Raw genomic sequence first — 25,215 nt, 5'->3', positions numbered from 1 at the left:
AAGAAATGCACCAGCGGTTTGTCATTGCCTCTGTGGTGTGGTGTGTGGGTCCCACCCACATGTGCTCACGGGCCTGATGTCACAATCACCAACCACCTGCGGAATGGAAGTGCCCCTGAAGGGATACTTTTGTACACACCTCGAATTCCAAATTCCTAATTCCGAATGAATTCCCAAGCACACCTGCCCCCAAAGTTTCCAGATAAAGAACTGTGGGCCTTTATCTACCTTCTCCCCACCCCCATTAAACAACATTCTTTAAGGATGCACTAGAAGCTGGCACCACTTGCCTGTAATGAGAGAAGCTGCCTGGCTGAGCAACCAGAACGTGAGGGATAGTTTCACTGAATGTGAATCCAAGAACCAAACGAGCCTATGCGTATCTTACTCATTTGATAAATAAATAAATGCCATTGAAGACCTCCTCGGCCCAAGCTGCCGGGTCATGTTAAAGCCTGAATACCCTCTCCTGGCATCTCTGTGGCAGGCTGCCTGGGAAACTGAAGCCTGGGAACCGGAGTTTGAGGGTGGGGGCTGGTGGGACAGAAGCATCATCTCTGACTCACGTGCAGCCCTGGGCACGGCGGCGAGGCCTCCTCCCTTGAAAAGTGGAGATAATGAGAGTGACTAAGTGGCGAGCACTCTGATGGGCCGATTGGTGGGGAAGCAAGGTTTCCTCACCAGCACCTTCCTGCATGCACACCTTTCTCTCCTGGGAAGATGAGAGCCACTCTCCAGATAAGATGCCTCCTTGGCTCCTTGCCCAACTGCAACCCAGTGGGAGGGCAGCTGAAGAATCTGTGATCACAGGGCCCTGCGGATGGAGGCTCAGGGTGGACAGCAGGGTGCATGAAACCAAACCCACCGAGGATGCACAGGGAGCTCCCAGCAACCCTGCTGTCCAGGGAGAAAACTCAGAACAAGCCACATGCGGATGTAATAAGGGGATAGATAGTTCAATCAACCCAGGGGATGGGTGGACCTGAATTTACAAATACAGAATTTTGTATGACTTAGTGCTGAGCAAAAAAAAGCAAACTGCACTTATAAAAGAGGAAAAGCAAATGGCAGATGGGAAAGCTAAATGCCGAGTGCCAGTCCAGAGGAGCTTTATGCAAGGGACCCCCAGCCCATCCCTTGTGCAGGAGAGCCAGGTGACTCTGGAATGTAACACAGGCAATGCAGAGGCGCTGGGGTGGAAAGCAGGGCACGGGCTAACAGTCTGCAAAGACAGCAGTGAGACCCTGATTCCCTCCCCGTTAGGGCAGCCTGCAAGTTTGTCTGCCCCAGAGGAGATGCAAAGAAGTTAAACCCAAGGGATAGAGCAGCAGCGGACACAACAGAGGGCTGAGGTGGGGTGGGGAATAGGACACAGCATTGAAAACAGTCCCAGCGAAGCAGAGAACAGTTTCCAGTGAGCTTTCTTTAGCACCCGACTTGAAATATGATCAGAAGTGCAAGAATCACCAGTCCCCCTTGAGAAAACTCCCGACACGAAAACAGAAACCACAACAAAGAAACAGAATAAAAGCGGACCACAGATAATGCAGCATGGAAGAAAACATCAAGAAAAGCAGGATCTTCAGAGAGATGAGAAAATAGTTTCCATGAAATTAGATCAGAATGTTTTTTAGAGACAAAAGGAATCAAACCTCTTAGAAATGAAAAATGTGATTCTAAAATAAAAACAGGCAAGATTTAATAGAAAGATTTGGCCATAAGAAAAATCACCCAGAGAGAAGAATAAAAAGAAAATAGAAGAGAGGAGAAAATGTGGAGGCTTTAATCAAAAGACCCAATTCAAAAAGAAAGTACAGAGGAAATGGAGAAAAGGACATGAAAATCTCCCCGAAACAAAGGACGTGAGCCAAGTGCCTACCAAGTATCCAGTACAGTAAACGAGGAAAGACCTACAGCAAGACAAGCAGTGGTGCTATTTCAGAATACAGAAAAATTCTACAGGCTTCCAGAGTGAAGAACATGGGTCATCTACAGACACGCAGGAATCAGAATGGGGAGGGCTATAGGAAGAGGGGTGTTCTATCAGTGGAGGGGCAAACTCAGAAATTCTTTTTTCTTTTTTTAAAGAAAGAGGAAGGGAGGGAGATGAAAAGCATCAACTCGTAGTTGCGGCACTTTAGTTGTTCATTGATTGCCTTTCATACGTGCCTTGACTGGGGGACTCCAGCTGAGCCAGTGACCCCTTGTTCAAGCCAGTGATCTTGGGTTCAAGCCAGCGACCTTTGGGCTCAAGCCAACGATCCCACACTCAAGCTGGTGAACCCACGCTCAAGCCAGATGAGCCTGCACTCAAGCTGGCGATCTTGGGGTTACGAACTCTATCCACTGCATCACCACTGGTCAGGGAGGAATTCACTTTTTAAACGTGTAAAAGTGATGTTTCTTCAGATGTTATACAGGTAGTTGAGTATAGAGGGCTGGAATGTTAGGAATTTTAGTGCAATCTTTTCTTCTTTTCTTTTTTTATAGGGCCTCCTCCCTAATAACCCATGTAACAACATAGGTGTCCTTCCATACCTGTCTCTATGCCTATATATACACGCATATACAAAGATAGATACACACACATATCCATATGTGCACATACATGTATATCCATCTATAGACACACATACCTGTGAAGGATATCCACATTTGAATAGGGGAGCTCGAGAACACACCTCTCAGTGCTCTGACTATGGTGTCTGCACTGAGGCCGGTGACTGGGCAGGACACAGGACTCCACAAACCTGGAATTTTGACTCAAGGATTCTCAATTTCAGTTGCTGCATCAACTCATAGTTGCTTCTCGTACGTGCCTTGACCAGGCAAGCCCAGGGTTTCGAACCAGTGCCCTCAGCATTCCAGGTCGACACTCTATCCACTGCGCCACCACAGGTCAGGCCCGAAACTTTCTTAGAACTATACTGCACTCCCAGCTTTCTCCAAAACTTCCTGTTTTTTACTCACAGGACTTTTTCCCAGTAAACCTTTGGCAAGTTGAATTGCATTTTGGCGACTAATTCTTAGAGGACCCAAACTAATTAACTATATATGTGTATACACACATACATATATTTAAAACACACACATGATATATATATGTGTGTATATATATGTATAGACATACATAGTTTGGATATATATATACATATTACATGTGTGTTTTAAATTACTGTTTTGTTTTACCTTAGTACTGTATATGCCTTTCTTTTTCTTGCTTTTCTTACTCATCAATATCTAAGGAAAATGTATCACTAGTATATCTCTATTTTATTCTTTTTAGTGACTGCATTACATTTCTAGATAGACATACCATAACTTGCTCAGCCAGTTACCTGTGATTGTGACTGGACATTTACTTTTATTCTAATGTTTGTACACTATGGAAATGCTACAATAATTATTACTATTTGGTACAAACATCTGTGGACAAATCATAAAGAATGGGTTGGTGGTCAAAATATACTCATACACACAATTTGTTATAATTAATTTTATATAATAATTTTAGTTGATGATGCCAGACTGATTTTTTAAATACTATAAAATGCATACTTTTAATAACAATGTAGAAATGAATATCCCTTCCTCTGCACGTCCACTCATACTTTTCACTTTTTAAGGATGACCTAACCAATTCACTAATAGTGATGTTTTCCTTGTTTTGGTTCTTTGAAACTGTTCTGCCATTAATTGCCAATATTTCCATTGGGTCATTAATCTTTTTCTTGTTAGTTTGTAAAAGTTTTCTGTACCCTTCGTTATGATTTATAAATACAGTTTCCAACTCTTTTGACCTGTTGTCTTTGTGTTATCTTTTGCTGCAAAAAGTTTAAAAGTTTAATCTAGTCAAATACATTCATTTTTTTTCTTTCATAGCTTATGGGTTTCCGGTATTCAGTAAAGCTTTCTCCCACCCCAAGTCTTCATGGCCCATTACAGCAGGATGGAGAAAGGGTTGGACAAGAAGGGCACCTCACCCTCCAATTGAAAGCAACTTCCCAGAAATTTCCATATGATAATTCTACTTACATGTCTTTGGCTATAACTCAGTTACACAGCCATAGCTAGCTGTAAGGAAAATATTGTCACGGCTGTCTTTGGGAAATGCAATCTGCCACACTCACGCTTAGAACCAAGGGCACTCTTGCTTTGTGGCATTCAGGGGACAAGCAATGATGACTCACTGCTCAGGGCAATCTAGAGCCTGGGAGCCCACCTCTAGGAGGAAAAAGGCCTCTATTTTGAAGCCCACAGGCGTCACACTCACAGAGAGGGCATTCAGGAAGGTCTCAGCTCTGAGGCTTGTATAAGCACAGTCCCAGAGTGGCCACAGGCTCCAGAGCTGGCACCTCTGCCTCAGATCCCTCTTCTCTAGGAGAAGAGCAAGAGGTGTGGCAGCGCTGGGAATAGCTAAGTCTACTGGCATGCAGAGCTGATGGCTGCTGAACTCTGGGAAGTACCACCAGACATTTCCAGGCAGATGGGGGCTTTAGGGAATTACTTATGATTCATGCCAATCTGCTGGGTGTGTCTGTGCCAGAGAGAAAAACATAACATTGCAAATACTTTCTCAGACACTCACAAGCCTATTTGTCATTTGCTGAGAGCACAAAGAGGGGCTAGCCACATCTACCCAGACATTTCTTGCAGGGTTTCTTCCTACAGTTCTTTTCACACACATTCCTCCCTCCCTCCCCCCTTTATAAAAGATTTTATTTATTGATTTTAGAAAGCAGAGAGAGAGAGAGAAAGGGGGAGAGAGAGAGGTGGGGTGGAGCAGGAAGCATCAACTCATAGTAGTTGCTTCTCATCTGTGCCTGGACCAGGGAAGCCCAGGTATTTGAACTGGTGACCTTAGCATTCCAGGTCAATGCTTTATCCATTGCACCACCACAGGTCAGGCTTCTTTCCACAGTTCTGCTTTCAGCTGAGAAAAAAGCACCAAATGGTAGAGGTAGGTTTAAAGAGGGCAGCTGACCATGAAGAAGAGAGGCCTAGAAGGTTTAGCTTGGAGGAAGTGGGAAGCAAGAGACTAAGCAATGCAAGCTCTGGGTGATATGGACGCCAGCAGGGTAACTTGCATGCAAAGGGCCATCCCACCACAGCCCGGATGGCTACCCTTCTCCTAGTGCCTCCACCTGTTCTCCTTTCTGAAGTGGGAGTGGCCATCCTGGCCCCACCTCCTTGCCAGTGTGAGAATAGGGTTGATCTGGACAGTCCTCCAGTTTCTCACAGGTCAGAAAGCTCAAGATCAACTGTGATGCATACTGGCATGCTCTGCTATGATTCTCTTGTTTTTAAAAAATAACTTTAAGAAAATTATACAAGTGCCTGATCTGTGGTGGCGCAGTGAATAAAGTGTCGACCTGGAATGCTGAGGTTGCCAGTTCGAAACCTTGGGCTTGCCTGGTCAAGGCACATATGGGAGTTGATGCTTCCTGCTCCCCCCTTCTCTCTTTTTCTCTGTCTCTCCCCTCTAAAATGAATAAATAAAACCTTAAAAAAATACAAGCATTACATGTTCGCTGTTACAATAACCAGGAAACACCAAGCAAAAAAAGGCACTAAAAGAGAGAAACGAACTGTTAACATTTCAGCATATGTTCTTATGGGTTCTAATCCCTAAATATATTTTTAATAGGAACTTACTTTATATATGTTTCTGTAATCTCTTGTTTTTCACTCAACAATATGCCATGAGTTTCTTTCTATCGAGAAGCAAATTTCCACAACATATTTTAATGCTTATATGGCATTCAATCAATGCTGTATTGAGTTCTGAACACAGGATCAGTATTACTGATTTTTCCTGTGCCTTGGGTCCTAATAGGCCCAGCATAGAACTGTTACTAATCCAGTCTTTATTTAAAATTTTTGCTGTTTTGTTCACCATGAATGGATTTTTGTTAAATTATTTATCTTGAACCCTGGCCAACTGGTTCAGTGGTACAGCATCGGCCTGGTATGCGGAAGTCCTGGGTTCAATTCCCGGACAGGGCACACAGGAGAAGCACCCATCTGCTTCTCCACCCTTCTCCCTCTCCTTTCTCTCTGTCTCTCTCTTCCCCTCCCACAGCCAAGGCTCCATTGGAGCAAAGTTGGCCCGGGCACTGAGGATGGCTCCATCACCTCCACCTCAGGTGTTAGAATGGCTCCAGTTGCAACGGAGCAATGGCCCAGAGGGGCAGAGCATTGCCCCCTGGTGGGCTTGCCGAGTGGATCCTGGTCGGGCACATGTGGGAGTCTGTCTCTCTGCCTCCCTGCTTCTCACTTCAGAAAAATGAAAGATAAAATAAATAAAAAGTAAAATTATTTATCTTGCATAGAGTTTCTTGGACCCCCTTACATTCTGTGCCTTAGGCAAGTATCTTATTTGCTTTCACTCCAGTCCCAGTCCAGTGTCATGTGGGTAGTTCATACTTTATGTGACCAATTATTGGGATCTTAAGATTGTTTCCAATTTTTCTGCCTATTTTCAGCACCCAACACCTGGTAGGTACTGGACAAATATTTGCTGAATGAATGAACTGGTGAAGTAAGGAAACAGTTATAACTAATTAATTGGTGAGGCCAAGGCAGAAGCCACACTGAACAGCATACCGTCCACACGTCTACCACACAGAGCTCAAGAAAGGAGGCAGCCCAAGTCACGTGGGCAAGGGACAGCTCTCTGGTGGCCCATGTATACACTGCACAGGCCCACCTGAAGGCCCCTTTGGAGGTCCCCACCAGTTCCTAATGGAGCCACCAGTATGCTGGCCTGGCTCTGGCCTGGACAGCTGGACCCAATACAGCACCACGTCCCCACTGTGGGACTAGCACATGCTCACACAGAGGCACACACACCCAGCCCCGAGAGCCTCCTTCCCACAGGCTGACTCAGGAGCTCGCCTGGACCCTGGGCTGCAGGCTCACTGGCCACGACGCCGGGCCTGTGCCCCCAGTGTCCAGCTGCCTCTCCACAGCAGCAGCAACAGGGATTTTCCCAGCCCTCACCAATGTGTGGAATTTTAAAATAACAAAGCCAGAATCCAAAGAGAGGAAATTCTAAGAACATGAAATAAGTCAGAGGAGCAGAGGTGGGTGTTTATTTTCCATTGACTCCCTGGTCTTCTGCCTGCTTCCCCCTAACCCCACCCCAAAGGCAGGGGGAGGGGTCCGGATTCATTTGTCAGCACCACAAATCTAAAGGAAACCCATCTTCCTGTGTTTGCCAAGGAACAATGCCGGAGAGGCCATCCCAGGCCTGTACTTTTCCTCTGCACAGAAGAATTCAGGCCCCAGTGCATTCCTGGGAGAGGGCCTGGCAATGAATTCCTAGATATAAACATTCCCGTTCCATCACTCAGGACCATTTCGGATATACAGGTGGGGACATTTAGGACAGCCCATGGCCTCCTGCAATTAGGCCCATACTACTCACACCAGGTAAGGATCTAACAGTGGATTTGGGGCCCTCGGCCAACCTTGCAGCCAAGCCACTAAAGAGTTTGGTCTCATCCGCCTCTTCAGTCCCCATCTTCCAGCACTGCTTTCTGTTCTCCCTTCCTCAGCTCTTACCAGCCTTTACTCACTCTTGTCCTGGACTGTTGCCCAATTCCAGCCTTCCTGGCCCTGACCCTCTTTGCTTCATTCATTCAGGATCTTATGATAGCCAATCACATCATTTTCATTTTCAGCATACTCCCCCTCCTCAACCAGGGAGGACAAAAAACAAAAACAAAAACCCCCAGGAAGTTCCATGACCAGACTGACAGTGTCTTCCTTTGCCAAGCACTTCCTCGGGCACGAAGGACTGGACAGTTGCTCTTTTCAGGGCAGACATGGCTACTTCGAAGTGGAAGAAAAAGAGTCCACGAATCAGGCCAAGTTCTGAAAGACCAGTCAATGTTTACTGAGCACCTAGTAGGTTCCAGGTGTCATGTCAGATGCTTTATGAGCCTTATCTCTCAGTTTCCATGATACTCCAGGGCATTATGCCAAGTCCCAATCCTCTTTACCCTCCTCACAGGCCCACTACGGTGCCTCCTGCAGAATGGGGGTTTCATAAACCAACCAGTATCTTGGGACTGACTGAGGGGGACCCCGCAATCCTTGCTGTGATCCAGCTGGCCACCTGGCAGGTACTTGTGTGAAAGGCAAGTCTAGGCTTTGCTTGGGGGTCACTCAGGCCACATGCTCCTCCCTCAGCCTCTACATACAATGTTCCTTCTGCCTAGAACACTCTTCACCCATCTTTTGGGCTAACTCCTACTGGCCTTTCCAATCCCTTTGCAGCTTCCCCAGAAAAGCCCTACTAGATCTCCACAGTAATCTGAGTTATTCCAGAAAAGCCCAACACCATTGGCTTCCTCATTTTCTCTGGGTGTTTCAGCAACAGTCTCTAGGATCAGAATATCGGTTCCTCAAGACCAGGGGATGCCTTGTTCACCTCCGTGTCCCCAGAATTAAGCTCAGGGACTGGCACAGAAACTTGGTAAATATTTGTTGAATGAATTAATTGCTTACTCTTGGGTATTCGGTCACTCCCTGGCTGGTCAGAAAGCACCTAATCCCAGACTGGATGGTCTGTTTTTGCTTTATCCCCAGGCCTTGTCACCCACAATATGCCCAAAAAGTGGGCAAATCTCAGGGTCTGATCTCTGTGCCCTTTGAAGCTGGTGGCGGAGAGCGTCGATCCTATCTCTCTCCCCTTCCAGCTATTGGCCCCGCCTTCTTGGAGCCTCAGTAGACTACTTCTGGTTCCTTTCCTTTTCTATACCACACCTGGTCTCAAAGTACCCGTGCGCGGATCCTAGTCCTGAGTCCCCGCTAGCCTGACGGCCCTCAGGGCCCTAACCTTCATCCAGAGGTGAGCCCTGTGGGGTGGCGGAGAGGGGACCAGCCCTGGAGCCACTGCCAGGCGTTCTCTGACGCTAGGGGACCGAACTTGTGCGTTCAGGGCGCGCAGTGAACACCCTGTTCACATTCCTGCGCTGGCTGGAATGTGGACAGGGGACGAGCCAAAGGCCACATTCCTCTGGACGCCGCGGGAGCTTAGCCCGGCCCCGCTCCGCCCCCCAGGACGCGGGTCCCAAGCCCGTGAGGGCGCCGCCTGGCGGCATTGACGGCTTGAGGCGGGGCCGGCGCCCTCCTCCTTCCACTCCCACGGACGATCCTTCCCACCCCAGCCGCCTCCTCCCCGGCGATCGGCGCCCGCACTCAGCCCGCCTCTTGGATGCAAGAATCCCCTTTCTTCCTCTTCCCAGAAGCTTCCGGACACTGTATTAGGACTCCAGGGCGCCTTTTGTTGCTTCTATCTCAGCAATCCTGCTACTCTTGTCTTTGTTTTTTTGTTATTTGATGCCAATCAAATCAGCTAAAAACCAGTGGCTCCCCAGAGCCCTAACAGCAACATCCCAACACCACGGCCACTTCCTCTCCCTGCTTCCCATCAGGTACCCAGGGAGCTGGCCTTTATCTCTAAGGCTCCTGCACCACGGCTGGGGTCCGGGCACCTCCAAGGTAGGTCTCGCTGCAAAAATATCCTACCCTTGAGTGTCATCTGCTCCCCGCAGGTACCTTCAGGGCCAGAGACCTAGATGAATGAGCCTCAGGCCTCAACCTGTGCCAGCAGGGTGACTTCTACCTGTCCCACTGAGGGATTAGGGGAAGGAAATGCGGCCTGTCCCTAGTCCCTGTGACTAAAAATGTGAGAAAATGGGCCAAGTAGGTCTGTACATTGGTCCCACTAGAGAAAGCACCGTTGTGTCATTGCAGGCATCAGTGATACTCATGGAAGTGGAGGCCTCAAGAAAATTGAAAGTCACTGGGCTGAGGTTTCCATGATGGTGTAGAAACACCTCACAGACGTGCACACACACAACTGCACCAATGTCAAAACATCACTGAAACATGTACACACAAAAAAAGCTACTTTTACCCTGTGGACTGGAGAAGGGGTTCTATGGAAAATAACCCCACAGGGTGATCTGATCCAAAATCCCTAAATGAGCAGGGCATGGTGCCCCAGACATACAAGGTTTTTTGTTTGTTTGTTTGTTTGTTTGTTTGTTTTTTTACAGAGAGAGGGATAGGTAGGGACAGACAGACAGGAATGGAGAGAGATGAGAAGTATCAATCATTAGTTTTTCATTGCGACACCTTAGTTGTTCATTGATTGCTTTCTCATATGTGCCTTGACCGTGGGGCTACAGCAGACCGAGTAACCCTTTGCTCAAGCCAGTGACCTTGGGTCCAAGCTGGTGAACTTTGCTCAAACCAGATGAGCCGGCACTCAAGCTGGCGACCTCGAGGTCTCGAACCTGGGTCCTCCGCATCCCAGTCCAACTCTCTATCCACTACGCCACCGCCTGGTCAGGCCATACAAGGTTTTTAGTAAAAGTTTTATCATTGCTTTAAGCAATCACTGTCCATTGTTTCTGTACATCTAGGTTAATACCCTTTGAAATAAGCTTAGCACGTAATTGTAACTATTCGGTAATCCCATCCTTGTCTTGCTTTCCCCCACCCTCAAGAAATCTTCCTTTCCTTCCCTCCTTAATCTCAAATGCATAAAAGAAACTGCCAACACAGCAGAAACGAACCCATAGATGCAAAGAACAAACTGATGGCTGTCAGAGGGGAGGGGGATTGGAGGGTCGAGTGGAAAAGGTGAAGGGATTCAGAAATGCAAATTGATAGTTATAAAATGTATCATAAGGATGTAAACTACAGCATAAGGAATATATGTATGGTGGCAAGAGGTAAATTATTGGGGGGAATCACTTTGTAAATTTACTTTAAAAAAATTTTTTTTTATTTTTCCGAAGCTGAAAACGGGGAGAGACAGTCAGACAGACTCCCGCATGCGCCCGACCGGGATCCACCCGGCATGCCCACCAGGGGGCGACGCTCTACCCACCAGGGGGCGATGCTCTGCCCCTCCGGGGTCTCTCTGTCCCGACCAGAGCCACTCTAGCGCCTGGGGCGAAGGCCAAGGAGCCATCCCCAGCACCCGGGCCATCTTTGCTCCAATGGAGCTTCAGCTGCAGGAGGGGAAGAGAGAGACAGAGAGGAAGGAGAGGGGGAGGGGTGGAGAAGCAGATGGGCGCTTCTCCTGTGTGCCTTGGCTGGGAATCGAACCCGGGACTTCTGCACGTCAGGCCGACGCTCTACCACTGAGCCAACCGGCCAGGGCCCACTTTGTAAATTTATATAATTATCTAGCCACTATGCTGTACACCTGAAACTGAACATCTACTATAATTGAAAAATAATATTTAAAAACAATAGAAAAAATTTTAAAAGAAACTTCAAAACTGTTATTTTTCAGAGTATTTGCAATATTACTCCCTGGCATATGTCGTCAGTTGGGGCTCAGATAAATTCTTAGAAAAATTCTCTACAGGTTTGAACATTTCTTATGATGACAATTCCAAACCAGGATTGGGCTGTACCTGTTTAAGTCACTTCCACCCTCCAGGGACTTGAAGGAGGGGAGGATGTACTGCAGGGGTCCCCAAACTACAGCCCTGTGGACCGCATGCGGCCCCCTGAGGCCATTTATCTGGCCCCACCGCACTTCCGGAAGGGGTACCTCTTTCATTGGTGGTCAGTGAGAGGAGCATAGTTCCCATTGAAATACTGGTCAGTTTGTTGATCTAAATTTACTTGTTCTTTATTTTAAATATTGTATTTGTTCCCGTTTTGTGTTTTTACTTTAAAACAAGATGTGTGCAGTGTGCATAGGGATTTGTTCATAGTTTTTTTATAGTCCAGCCCTCCAACGGTCTAAGGGACAGTGAACTGGCCTACTGTGTAAAAAGTTTGGGGACCCCTGGTCTATGTTTATTTACAGCTGCATGAGGGGACAGGCAGCTTGTCTCCTTAGGTGCCTGGTCACCAGGAATGTTGGACAGTGCTGGGAAGGCCTGGGCCTCTGCCCATTTTCTGAGTTTGTTGACGTGTATCGTTCTTAGTGGGAAAGAAGTACAGCCTAACATTGTTTGCATATTGAAATTTGCATGTTTATCAGCCCACAACCAGTTAAGGACTCGCCCTGTGGTTAAAGTGACACCTGGGAAGCCATTCATGCATGAGACAAGGCATGCCTGGAACTTGCATTGCTCACCATCAGGAAGGGCTGTGAATGTTGCCAGGAAAGGTGGGAAAGCAGAAGCCAAACTCTCATTGGCCAACTACTTGACTGCAGGAAAAGGTGGGAAGTCAGGCGAGCTGGCTTGGAGGCCAGACTTGCTAGCTGGTTTTCCATTCTTGCTTGGCTTCTCAGCCTCTAGGAGGAAGAAAATACAGCCGTCCCTTCCTACCCGACAGGAGTGTACATCTGGACATAGGCCTAGAGTGACAAGGTGACAAGAGGCCATGCAGCCCTGGCTCCAGGTTTACCTCTTCACCATGACACAGAAAATAGACATAGATGTTTCACACCGCCGTGAAGTTCATTAAATGGCTAGGCCAGGGCTCCCTCTCAGTGGGGTATCAGGCTGCTTGAGGTGACTTAAGTTAGACACAAGAGAAGCCCCAGTGATGAGCCTATCCATTTTACAAACTGGCTTGAAGGTCCCTCCCTCCAAGAGACTTACTGTCCACTGGGGAAGGCAGACCCTCAACCGGCCAGTATAATGCAGAGTGGTAAGTGACAAGATCAGGGCAGCCCAGGCGGCAGTGGGAGGACCAAGGAGCAGTGCCCATGTGCTGGGTCAGAACGGGCACAGTGGGTCCTGTGGAAGGGGCTGTTCTCCAGTTGGGACTGGTCAGGAAGGTGGGGCAGGAGGAAGGCCCTGCCAGAGAGGGAGCTCTAACTTCAGGCCTGTCCTCAGAGCCCTCTACGGTATCTAAAGCCAACATGCCATTGTGCTGATCTTTTGCTAAAGAATCTGTGTGGATTTTGTTGGTCATCTTGTTAGACAGCCTAGCCTTTAAGCTGTGAATTCCAAGGTCATTTTCTGAAGATTAGTGGGATTTTAATTCCCATTGAGCTCAGGTGGGATCTGGTTTCAGGGATTAATTTGTCCCAGAAATTCACCCCCTACCCCAGCGGTTACTTCAAGCCAGCGTCCTCTTCACTGATGTGTAGAGCATCGGTTCACTCCTCACAACCCCTGCATGTCCGGTTGTGTGAGGGAGAGCTGGGCAGGTAGGGCCAGTTCCCATCTGCTGCTAATGTTCTCATACACTTAGGTAAATGGCTGATCTCCTCCGAGCCTCAGGCCACTTTTGTGCTTAAAATCCATAGAAGGCTACCAGGCCCTATTTTTCCCATATTAAGAAAAATAGCCCGACCTGTGGTGGCGCAGTGGGATAAAGCATCAACCTGGAAACGCTGAGGTTGCTGGTTCAAAACCCTGGGCTTGCCTGGCCAAGGCACATATGGGAGTTGATGCTTCCTGTTCCTCCCCCTTCTCTCTTTCTCCCCTCTCTCTAAAAATCAGTAAATAAAATATTAAAAAAAAAAGAAAGAAAGAAAAATTAAAAAAAAAAGAAAAATAAATTAAGCCTGACCAGGTGGTGGCACAGTGGATAAAGCGTTGGCCTGGGACACTGAGGACCCACGTTTGAAACCCCGAGGACACTGGCGTGAACATGGGCTCACCAGCTTGAGCACAGGATCTCTTGCTTGAGTGTGGGATCATAGTCATGACCCCATGGTTGCTGGCTTGAACCCAAAGGTTACTGGCTTGAGCAAGGAGTTACTGGCTCGGCTGGAGCCCCCTACCCCCAGTCAAGGGACATATGAGAAAGTAATCAGTGAACAACTGAGGGGCTGCAACTACGAATAGATGCTTCTCATTTCTCTCCCTCTCTGTTCTGTCTGTCTGTCCCTGCCCATGCCCCCCCTTGCTCTCTCTCTCTCACTTAAACAATAATAATAATAAAATAAATATTATTTTTTTGTATTATTTTTATTTTTATTTATTCATTTTAGAGAGGAGGGAGGGAGAGAGAGAGAGAAAGAGAAAGGGGGGAGGAGGAGGAGCAGGAAGCATCAACTCCCATATGTGCCTTGACCAGACAAGTGCAGGGTTTTGAACCGGCAACCTCAGTGTTCCCAGGTCGACACTTTATCCACTGCACCACCAGAGGTCAGGCAATAATAAAATAAATAAATTAAGATAATAAACTCTTTGAAAAACTATAGTTTTTAAAAATATCATTATACAGAGTGATGTTTCTTAAAATTCTAAGTGTGCCTCAGAATCAGTCAGTGGGCAGGGGAGAAGGGTTTGTTTACAATACATTTTCTTCAGCCCATTCACAGATTCTGAGTCAGGAGGTTGTAAATAGGACCCAGGAATCTGCATGTCTAAGGACTCCTGATGCTGTTGGTCTTTGGACGGCACTTTTACAAGAACCAATACAAACCACCTTACATCTGTTCTCAATGAGTCCACTTAACTGAACTCTTCCTCTGTCAAGATTTGGACAAATCCAAAAAGATTTTTTTTTAAAACTTATTTGAGAGAGAAAGAGAGAAGAGAGGAAGAGAAATTGTTCCACTATTTATGCATTCACTGGTTGATTATCATATGTGCCCTGACCAGGAATCTGATGACACTCTAACCCACTGAGCCGCCAAGCAGGGCTTCCATGAGATTTCTAAATTTTCTGTCTCTGAAAGGAAACACAGAGAGAAGGGGGCTGAGAAGGCAGCCCGGAATGTGCAGGATGGGAAAATGTACAGTAAACCAGGAGGACCCTCAGGAGTCCATAACGCAGACATACTCCAGTGAGCGCAGAAGAGGACCACACAACAGAAAGTTGCCGCCTCCCACTCTGCTTTTACAGGACCCGGGCACTCATGAAACAGACCGAAAACAAACAAAATTTCAAAACGATGCAGATTTAGAAATCTGGACCAACTCCCACAGAGTCAGAGGGCCAATGTCTGGTACTGGAACAGTGTCAGCTATAATTTCCACAAACCCAGTGCTTGAGCCCTTGGCCCACTGCAAACTCTCAGAATTGTCAGGGCAGGAATGCTGGACTACTGTCAGCTGCACAGCCCGGTGATCTCCAAGCTCTTCTGATCAGCATCTCAGCCTCCAAACATGTTTTCACTTGCACCCCTGATAGACCACAGAATTGTACTCCTATCACTCGATACTATTACTGATATCAAGGCACAGCTACTTCTGGTATTATAGTCAGGCTCATCCTAAATGATAATCGATATAATTTCAAATAGTGTTGACAGGTTTGAGTTTGGGAGACTGATGTCTTGTTGGATCTGTTTAGGCTGTCATTGTTTTCATGTCAGAATGCAGCTGAGAGTTCACACAAGGAGTGGAGGTGACAGCTCAGTCATTTATCTTTCTCTGGTTCACTTGGGTAGGAACTGTTAGTATTTATTACCTTCAAACCTCAGTTCCTTCTTTGGAATCGTTCAAAGCTTCTTGTTCATGCTGCAATGTTTACTTTAGTTAAACAATGTAAATACCGCGTAAGTCCGGTCCACCAGGGACATGTACCCGAGCTGGGGTGCCACGGTTTCCCCACTCTCCTCTTGGAGCCCCATGCACGCTTGGCTGACACAGGGCTATTTTGACACACGACCCACAGGGTGAGCCAGCACCAATCTGTATATCAAATATTAGTGAAGCTACAGTCTCATTTTTAGATTAAAACTATGATTACATAAATAAAAGTTCTAGTTTTTTATTCCTGTACCTCCAACAGACCATCTTGCGCACCCCAATTTGGAGACCACAAATCTAATTGGACCCTCCCAGCCTATGGGCCCACATGTCTCTGAAAGTTAACTTTCCTTTCCCAGGAAGGGAACCCAGCAGTTAGCCAGGCCACCGAAAACCAGTCAGGCAGGTCCCTACAAAGGGAGCGATTCTGACGGGGCAGAAAAATCCCATGTTCCGGTTCAGACTTCCGCTTTGGCATCTGCAATTACCAGCTCCACATGCTCCCTTTTATCAGGTTGGGTTGTAGGCAGACTGAGGGCTGCTCTAATGATGTGGAAAGAAGGGGTGGGCCTCTAGGGTTTGGAGGACTCCTTTAGGGTCTCTAGTTCAAGCTGGTACTGCGTTCTTCAGGTTTGTGTGGGACAGTCAGTGGTGGGATTCAGCCACTTTGCACCAGTTCAGCAGAACCAATACCTAATTTTTTGAGTTTGGCAAACCAGTTGTAATCAGGGTTCTCTCTAAAGTGGGTGCATGAGTGGCTGCCCAATGTGGAAATCATAAATTTACATTCCTTACTCTTTTTTAACATTCATCTGTGCAACAGCATATTGTAAGGGCCCGTAGTCTGTTCATTCTGTCCATAGGTGAAAAAAATTGCAAGTGAGGACGCCAATCAAGAAGCAATATGGAGCCTGACCAGGCGGTGGTGCAGTGGATAGAGTGTCGGACTAGGATGCGGAGGACCCAGGTTCGAGACCCCGAGGTCGCCAGCTTGAGTGCTGGCTCATCTGGTTTGAAGAAAGCTCACCAACTTGGACCCAAGGTCACTGGCTTGAGCAAGGGGTTACTCAGGCTGCTGAAGCCCCACGGTCAAGGCACATATGAGAAAGCAATCAATGAACAACTAAGGTGTCACAACGAAAAACTAATGATTGATGCAAAAAAGAAGCAATATGGAAATATCTTAACAGTTTTATTGTTTTTTGTCAGGTATTATTTAATAATTTTTATTAATATTTTAAAACTCTTACAACATAATCTAGTTTTGTGTACCTTTTTCATTGTTCTTATTTAAGTAGTAAATAAGAACAATGAAATAATAAACTACCCCTTGGTATATATATATTTTTATAATTAAAATGGTCATTAGGGCAGAGAACCAGTTGTTAAATTATTTGAATCCCACGACAGGTTTACAGTGCTCCCTTAGGGTCTCTAGCTGGAGCTGGTATTGCTTTCTTAAGGTTTGTGGGGGACAGCGGCCAGGTTCCTGAACTGAGCATGGGGAAACAGCGCCCCCTGGTGGCTCAGACACACCCTGCCTCAGAACCTTGGCATTCCTCTAGCTTTAATGTTTGCTGAACCCTCAGTTTGAAGTCCAAGTCCAGTGGCGTGGTTATTTGCATAGAAGTGGGTAGGAAAGATTTAGGTTCCTACCTGGGCTTATCTGTGTAAGCCCAGAAAAAATAGCTTCTCTGAGTCCTCAACATTAAATGCTATTTATTACCAGACCTACCCACTTCTTGCTAAGGTTAAATGAGATGGTGAATGAAAAGTAAACAGTGCACCTAGGAAGAACTCATGACTGATGTTGATGCCTCTAGACATCTACAAGCACCTGGAAAATATCTCTAGGCACATCCCTGGAAGGATGGGAGACCCTGAGCAGGAATTCTTGTGTCTTTGTGCTAATAGACAAGGGTGAGCAGTGAATGTGTCCTGGGCAGGTATGGTAAATGTGAACCTGTGCACATGTGTGTCTGTTGGTGTGCATGTGTGCACACAATAAAGTCACAGTAGAAAGACAGAGAGCTCTGGAAAATGCTCAGTGCACATCCCAGCGGGGCGCAGTGGTGACACAGGGGAAGCCAGTGTCACATATTCCTCTAACCATATTGCAGAACTAAAGTCCAAGAGAGGATGTGGTTATTAATGCATACCACAATTACTTACTGATCACCTACTATCTACTGAGCAGGGTTAACAAAATTGAGCAAACACCCACCACAAGATGCTTTCAAATAAAGGTCAGTGCTAAATAACAGAGCTGGTCTGACCCAGTGAGAGTGGCAGGAGACCAGTCTAGACTGGTGGTCTGGAGACTAATCATTGTATTTCTTGCAGCCATCAGGGAAGAATAATTGGAAGTGCACAAAGCCAAGCCCAGACAAAGTGAAGATTACTCTGCTCAGGTGGCCTTCCAGAGGTGTGTCACCACCCAGCTCTTCGGACTGTGTTTGGGTCCACACAGTCCAAAAGAAGCCAGGAAAAAGTATGAAGTGCTCCATCGCTGGGGCTCCATCCAACTAAGATTTGGTTCTGTTAAAAGACAGCAATCTTCTGGCCTTGGCTGGTTAGCTCAGGTGGTTAGAGTGTTGTCCAGAACCACTAAGGTTGCCATTTGGGTCCCCAGTCAGGGCGCATACGGGAAGCAACCAATGAGCCCCCAGCTAAATGGAACAACAAATGAATGCTTTTCTCTCTCTCCCTTCCTCTCTCTGTCTCTTTAAACTAAGTCAATTAAAAATAAAATTAAAGCTAGCAATCTCTGAGTGTTCCCCAGCCTTCTTCTCGCCACGAACAGAAGGGGATAGAGGCCTTGCCTAAGACTGGTAATGGAGAATGATGGAGGAATTAATGTTTAGAAGAGATAAACAGGATCTCCTAGTCCCTGGTGGAGCCCTTTTAGGACTCTCAGTCCTCCCACAATCCAGAAGAACTTGTATTGTACATTTGCTCAGATGAGCTGAAAGATCAAAATGCGTGGGCATTTTGTTACTCTGCTCTCCATCCTGTCCTGAAATGATCAACCTCTGACTTACAGATATCCATCCCACCATGCTGAGAAGTGCCCTCAGCTCACCGTACTTAATTATACCACTTCTTAAGTACCTGTGATGTACTGGGCAGAAGTAGGGAAGAATGGATGCTGAGATCAGGAAGCAGTTTCTACCCCGATTGAGGCTCCCCCTTTCTCATGACTTGGACTTTTTCTCTACTACCCATCTCACTCATTTACCCAGACAGAGGCACTGGGGGCTTGCCTTTGGCCCAATTCTGCCTTCATAAAACACAGACCATCACATATTCTTATGCATACCCTCCCCACAGCTATTCCAGATAAATGCAAAACTGTCTGTGCTTCAATGTTTGTGCTTTCTTGCTAGCTTGAAAAATAATACTGCTGCAGTATTATAACTCTGCTGCAAAGGTTTAGTAGAGTTGTTCAGCTTGGGGACAAGCTGGAGTAGGAGAGAAGGGCTGGGAACCACCCACCATCAAAAGTAATGCTTCTGTGCCCTGGCCAGATGGCTCACTTAGTTAGAATGTCATCCCAAAAGCTTAAAGGTTGCCAGTTTGATCCCTGGTTAGGTCACATACAGGAATGAATCAATGTTCCTATTTCTCTTGCTCTCCCTTCCTCTCTCTAAAATCAATAAAATAAACATTTAAAAAAAAAAGCCCTGGCTGGTTGGCTCAGTGGTATAGCATCCATCTGGCGTGTGGATGTCCCGAGTTCAATTCCCAGTCAGGACACACAGGAGAAGCACCCTTCTGCTTCTTCACCCCTCCCTCCTCACTTTCTCTCTCTCTCTCTCTCTCTCTCTCTCTCTCTCTCTCTCTCTCTCCCCCCCCCTCCTGCAGCCATGGCTCAATTACAGCAAGTTGTCCCAGGGCACTGAGGATGGCTCCATGGGCTCCACCTCAAGCCCTGAGAACAGGTCAGTTGCTGAGCAACGGAGTAATGCCCTAGATGAGCAGAGCATCGTCCCCTAGTGGGCTTGCCAGGTGAATCCTGGTGGGGGCACATATGGGAGTCTGTCTCTACCTCTCCTTCTCTCACTGAATAATAATAATAATGCTTCTGTAAAGACATTTTGAGGTCAGATGACAGACTCATAAAGCTCTAGGTCCCAAATCACTGGACACCTGTTTTTCCCTTTCCAGGCCCCTAGCTTTTCCCTGCCTCTCATCTCTCCTTGACACCCTGATCCTGTCTTTCCTGGCTCTGTCCTCAACACTTAAGAAGGAGAGAAACAAAGGAAGGAGCCAATCCATGGAAAAGAGCTCTTCCAAATTCAAGTCTTGTATTCATTTCGAGAGGTTTTGAAGGCCTTAGTTAAAGGTACATAGAAACCTAAGTAATAGTAATAATAACAATAATAAACTCTGAGGAAAAAAAGAAGGAACATTCATAATGAACTTTTTGACTCGGCCATGAACTACATTCACGTAGTCACCCCTCCAAATAAAGTAACTGATAATTTAATAAGAAGTTGGGGCAGAGTCGCAGCAGCATGATGAAGGGAAGGGCAGTGGGGCCATGGAAGCAGCAGAATTAATGCCGACTCTTCATCTCCCATAATTAGAAGTCATAGATAATATCTGAAGTTGAAAAATACAGAAGCAAATAGCTAAAAGAAAAATAGCTAAAAAGTTTAATAATGGGTATCAGGAGTAAGAAATCTCAGGACAGTGCCACCTATAAGCCAGATAAGCCATGCTTTATTTATAAAAGAACTCTCATGCACTACTTTGATTAAAAAAAAAATCTAAGAAATGTCTTAAAAGCAAGAGAAACGTCAGAGATGGTGTTGAGAAACATTTCCTTTAAGGCAAAGTGAAAAGATCAACGAATGGAAGATGTGAGATAAAAATAAAATGACGGGAAGATAAATCCAGATGTCTGAATACAGGGAAAAAGGCAGGGAAGATAGAGGAGAGGTGACAATTGAGGAAGCAACCAAAGGACATTTTCCTGAGGCAAAGAAAGACACAGGTCATTGGGGAAAAAAGATCCACTGAGGCAAAGAACATGAATGGAGAGTCCAGAAGAAAAGATTCAGATGGCCAATCAACATAGGAAACAATACTAAGCCACACATTCAGCTAAATAAATACACATGAAAACACCAATGTTTTCACCTATTTAGATTGGCAATACTTAGAAAGCGTGATAATACCTAGTGTTAATACACTAGTGGGGAATGAAACACTTTGATAATCTGTTATCAAGAATTCAGTGGTACGTTCTTTTTGCAGAAACAAAAATGATCAAAATTTAAAATGTCCTTACTCGTTATTCTAACAATGTCACTACTAGGAATTCATCCCTTGCATATGCTCATTAAAGTAGGTCAAGATACTTATAAACATTCAAAGGTGTTTACTGCAGTATTGTTTGTAGGGACATAAAACTTGAAACGATTTAAATGCCATCAACAAAGTCTTGGTTAAATCTGTGATGGTGCCATCACAGAATGGAATGAGGGAAAGTTGACTGCGTTAAGTATGAGTGGTGTGTACTTATAAAAAAAGGTTTTTTACATATTATCTTTGGATATCTTCATTATCGATACAATCTTCTTACATATAGCATTATCTTTAAATATCTTTGTTATCTATAGAATCTTTTCAGAGAGATTCACTTTTCATACATAGTATTCATTAGATGCCAGTATAAACATTTTTTTTTCCTGGATGGATGATGGATACTCCATGAACCAAAGAACCAATGAAGATGGGGAGAAAGGCTGTAGGTGATGACCAAGAAGATGTGTATCTTTCATTTTTACACCGTGCAGAACTGTTTCATCCTTTGCATGATATTGCATTATTTTATGCTTTTAAAAAATGTTAATTGGAGTTAGCTGGGTGGTGATATTATTGCTATCTTTGTTTTCCTCATAATACATTTTGGTTTTCAAATAAATGTTTTATTTTGGTTTTGTATTATTTTAAGGAACCCACTAAGGATCAAGGTGGATGAGTAAAGCAGTATCACCTTTAAATGCACTTGGGTAAAATTTCACAAGTTAAAGCCTAAAGAGAAAATCATATAAGCTTCCCAAAAGAAAAAGCAGGTTACATAGAAGAATTGGGATTCAGCCTATCGTCAGATTTCACATCTAATTTTGAAGAAAAATTTATTTAAATCTGGAATTTTATAGCCAGCCAAATCACCACTCAAAATAAAGGCAAAATAAAGACATTTTATGAAATCCAAGGAATCAGAATATATACCACTCAAGCACTGCACATGAATAAATTACTCAAGAAGATGTCCTGCTAAAACAATGTAATTTAACAAAGAATGAGAGACTTTTTTTTTTAATGTAAGTTGCATGAAAAAAGAAATATAGCCCTGGCTGGGGAGCTTAGTTGGTTAGAGTTGTCCCAATATGCCAAGGTTACAGGTTTGATTCCCAGTCAGGGCACATACAAGAATCAATCAATGAGTTCATAAATAAGGGCAACAACCAATCAGTGTTTATTTCTCTCTCCCTTCTTCTGTCTCTAAAATCAATACATTTAAAAGAAATTTTTAAAGAAATACAAACATAGAAAAAACAATAAATAGATACTAGCTTGGACTTTGATGCCTGGAATATGTATTGTCCTTTGACCTACAGATATTTAATAAGTAATATAAAGTTATTTTCTTCTTAAGAGCTCCAGTCAGACTACTTGATTCTGCAGCAAATAATATTTACACAATTATAACATCATAATTATATGTTACAATAATGTTGTTTATGTGGTGTTTACCATTTTAGACTCAATCTATAGACAAAACATGTAATGAACAGAGCAGAATGTAAATATTTTTAACCTTAACAAGTAAAGGACAACCTGACCAGGTGGAGGCGCAGTAGATAGAGCGTCAGACTGGGATGCGGAGGACCCAGGTTCGAGACCAACTTGAGCACAAGCTCATCTGGTTTGAGCAAAGCTCACCAGCTTGGACCCAAAGTCACTGGCTTGAGCAAGGGGTTACTCGGTCTGCTGTAGCCCCACGGTCAAGGCACACATGAGAAAGCAATCAATGAACAACTAAGGTATCGCAATGAAAAACCGATGTTTGATGCTTCTCAACTCTCTCCATTCCTGTCTGTCTGTCCCCATCTATCTCTCTCTCTGACTCTCGCTCTGTCTCTGTAAAAACAAACAAACAAACAAACAAAAAACCACAAAAACAAAACAAAAAAACAAGTAAAGAGCAAAACAGTGCAGAAAGCCAGGCAGCTAAAAATCTCTAAATTCCTTTAGTTGCAATTAGAATATCAAAAGCCAGTCCTGGTGGGTTAGAGTGTAGGATTCTAACAAACGCAGAACTGGGGGAAGAGCCCAGGACAGATGGAAGGAGGTGGAGCCAGTGATGTACTAAGGCAGTTTCTAACTGCTCCTTACAGCTGACTGTTTTCAGCTTTTCTCAGTTCCCACTAGCATCACGTTGTTAGTTTGAAATTAACCATCCTGGGACTGTTTCGCCACAAATATGGGCAAACGTTACACGTGAGGGCTTTTTTTTCCCTTCCAGGGAACCTGTTGTTAACTATTTACCAGCATACCCTTTGGAAAGCCTGATTTTTCTGGCCTGAGGATTGTAAAAGGAAGAAGAGGAAGGCGGTAAAACAGGGTTTACAAGATTACACACACTGTCTTAGACGGACTGTGGCAGAAATAGTGGTATTCTATAAATTTTTTTTTCTTTTTAGTGAGAGAGAGAGAAAGGCATTAACTCATACTTGTATTACTTTAGCTGTTCATTGGTTGCTTTCTCATACATGACTTGTCTGGGGGGCTTAAGCCAAGCCAGTGACCTTGGGCTCAAGCCAGCAACCTTGGGCTTCAAGTGAGCAACTGTTGGGCTCAAGCAAGTGACCTTGGGATCATTCGAATGATCCTATGTTCAAGCTGGTGACCCCGCACTCAAGCTGGATGAGTTCACACTCAAGGCAACGACCTTGGGGGTTTGAACCTGGGGCCTCAGCATCCCAGGTTGACACTCTAACCACTGCACCACCACTGGTCAGGCAATAGTGGCATGCTTAGAGAGTGAAATCTTCTAAAACAGCAAACATTTTCTTAAAGGGCCAAATTTAACCATTGCAAAATTATTTAACTCTGCAGTTACAGCTCAAAAGTAGCCACAGACAATACCTAAATAAATGAGCAGTGACTGTGTTCCAATGAAAATGTTCTTTACAACACAGGTGGCCAGTCAATGGGCCACATCGTTTGCCAACCCTAGTCTAAGACAAACCCCACAGGATTCCCCTTCACATATGACACAGAAAATGGTTCAGCTGCCATACTTGGCATTAGCTGGATAAGCTGGATATTTGAACTAGAGGTCCCGTCTGTGGCTCTCCACGGCCTCCAAGTGGCTTGCAGGAGATTCAGAAGCTTCTGAGTCCCAGGTGAAGGGACACAAAGGTGCTTTATCAGATAGAATGAGGTTTGACTTTACAGTAGCTGAAAAGCACATAATTGAATAGTGGCTTAAAACACACATGGAGACTTACTCTTTCACATAAAAGCCAGAGTTTGGCTCTACAGGGCTGGTAAAATGCAAGAGACACAAGTCCATCAAATCTTTCTTCTCTGCTATTCCTACATGGGAGCCTTATCCAGATGGTCCAAGGTGGCTGGAGATGCTGCACCATTATATCCACCTCATTCAACAGGCAGGAAGAGGAAAACAGAAGCAGGCAGCCCTCCCACCTTCAGCTTCACGGACTTGCCACCAGGGCAATTGCATAGAGCCCCATACTCAACAGGGCCCAAACTTGGTTTAACCAGCTTGAAATTTTTAACAGTTTTTTTTAAAATTTTATTTATTTATTTATTCATTTTTAGAGAGGAGAGAGAGAGACAGAGAGGGAGAGAGAGGAGAGAGAGATAGAGAGAGAGAAGGGGGAGGAGCTGGAAGCATCAACTCCCATATGTGCCTTGACCAGGCAAGCCCAGGGTTTTGAACCGGCGACCTCAGCATTTTCAGGTCGACGCTTTATCCACTGCGCCACTTTAACGTTTTTTTTGAACTTGTATTTTGTAAACGAAGTCTGATGGCACAAGAGAGTACATACATGAGCAGAGTATGCCCATGCGTAATCAGTTCTTGTAGCCCTCATTCTCATATGACATAGATAATGCCTGCTGTGCAGCTTCCATACCATGCTTACCTTCTACTTGAACCCACGTTCTCAAGGGCTTCCGTGCAAGCTTCCATTTAATACTCTGCTCTTCCTGTTCTGAGTTTTTTATTTAAATTGTATCTTTGAATTTAAGTACGGTAAACAAAGTCCAGCAGAACGATGCAGGAGGTCAACACGCATGTCTTCTGTTCCCTTGCCATCCGTTCTCATGTGCATATAGCATTTGCAATGTGCCAGGAGCACGGAATTCCAGTGGCCCCACAATGTGTGGAATTTTTGCAAGACCCAAAGTTAGTACAAGGTAAGCATGTTATGTCCATGACTGAGTAAGCGGGAGCTGACAGTCCCGAGAGGCCATACTTTCCATTGGAACCAGAACTTGCTTCAAATGCAGAAAGAAGGTGGTAGCCTTCTCAGAAACGCAAGCAATCAAGGGACCCTATGGTATTCTTTCTTAGTTGTATTACTTCGCTGTGTTAGTCACTCATTTGCTTTGGAAATACCTATGAGTTAAATGCTCTTAAATTTTTAATTTAAAATCGGCATTGCACAATATAAAGATAAATAGTAAAATTCATAGTGATAGAATAATATTTTAATTTTTCTTTACTTAAAATGATATTCAATGACAA

At 45.1% G+C, this 25,215-nt stretch overlaps 1 long non-coding RNA gene across 1 annotated transcript; it reads left to right on the top strand.

Moving 5' to 3' along the window:
• Positions 1-8,772: 8,772 nt before the first annotated feature.
• Positions 8,773-18,124, top strand: LOC136314668 (uncharacterized). Its single transcript, XR_010727349.1, has 3 exons — positions 8,773-8,857; positions 9,444-9,510; positions 17,766-18,124. It is a non-coding gene; the product is annotated as an uncharacterized lncRNA (long non-coding RNA).
• Positions 18,125-25,215: the final 7,091 nt, after the last annotated feature.

This window comes from Saccopteryx bilineata, chromosome 10 (genome assembly GCF_036850765.1).
Source record: "Saccopteryx bilineata isolate mSacBil1 chromosome 10, mSacBil1_pri_phased_curated, whole genome shotgun sequence".
Lineage (NCBI taxonomy): Eukaryota > Metazoa > Chordata > Mammalia > Chiroptera > Emballonuridae > Saccopteryx > Saccopteryx bilineata.
The sequence above is the reverse complement of the archived record's forward strand: the minus strand, read 5'-3'. Positions and strand labels throughout refer to the sequence as shown.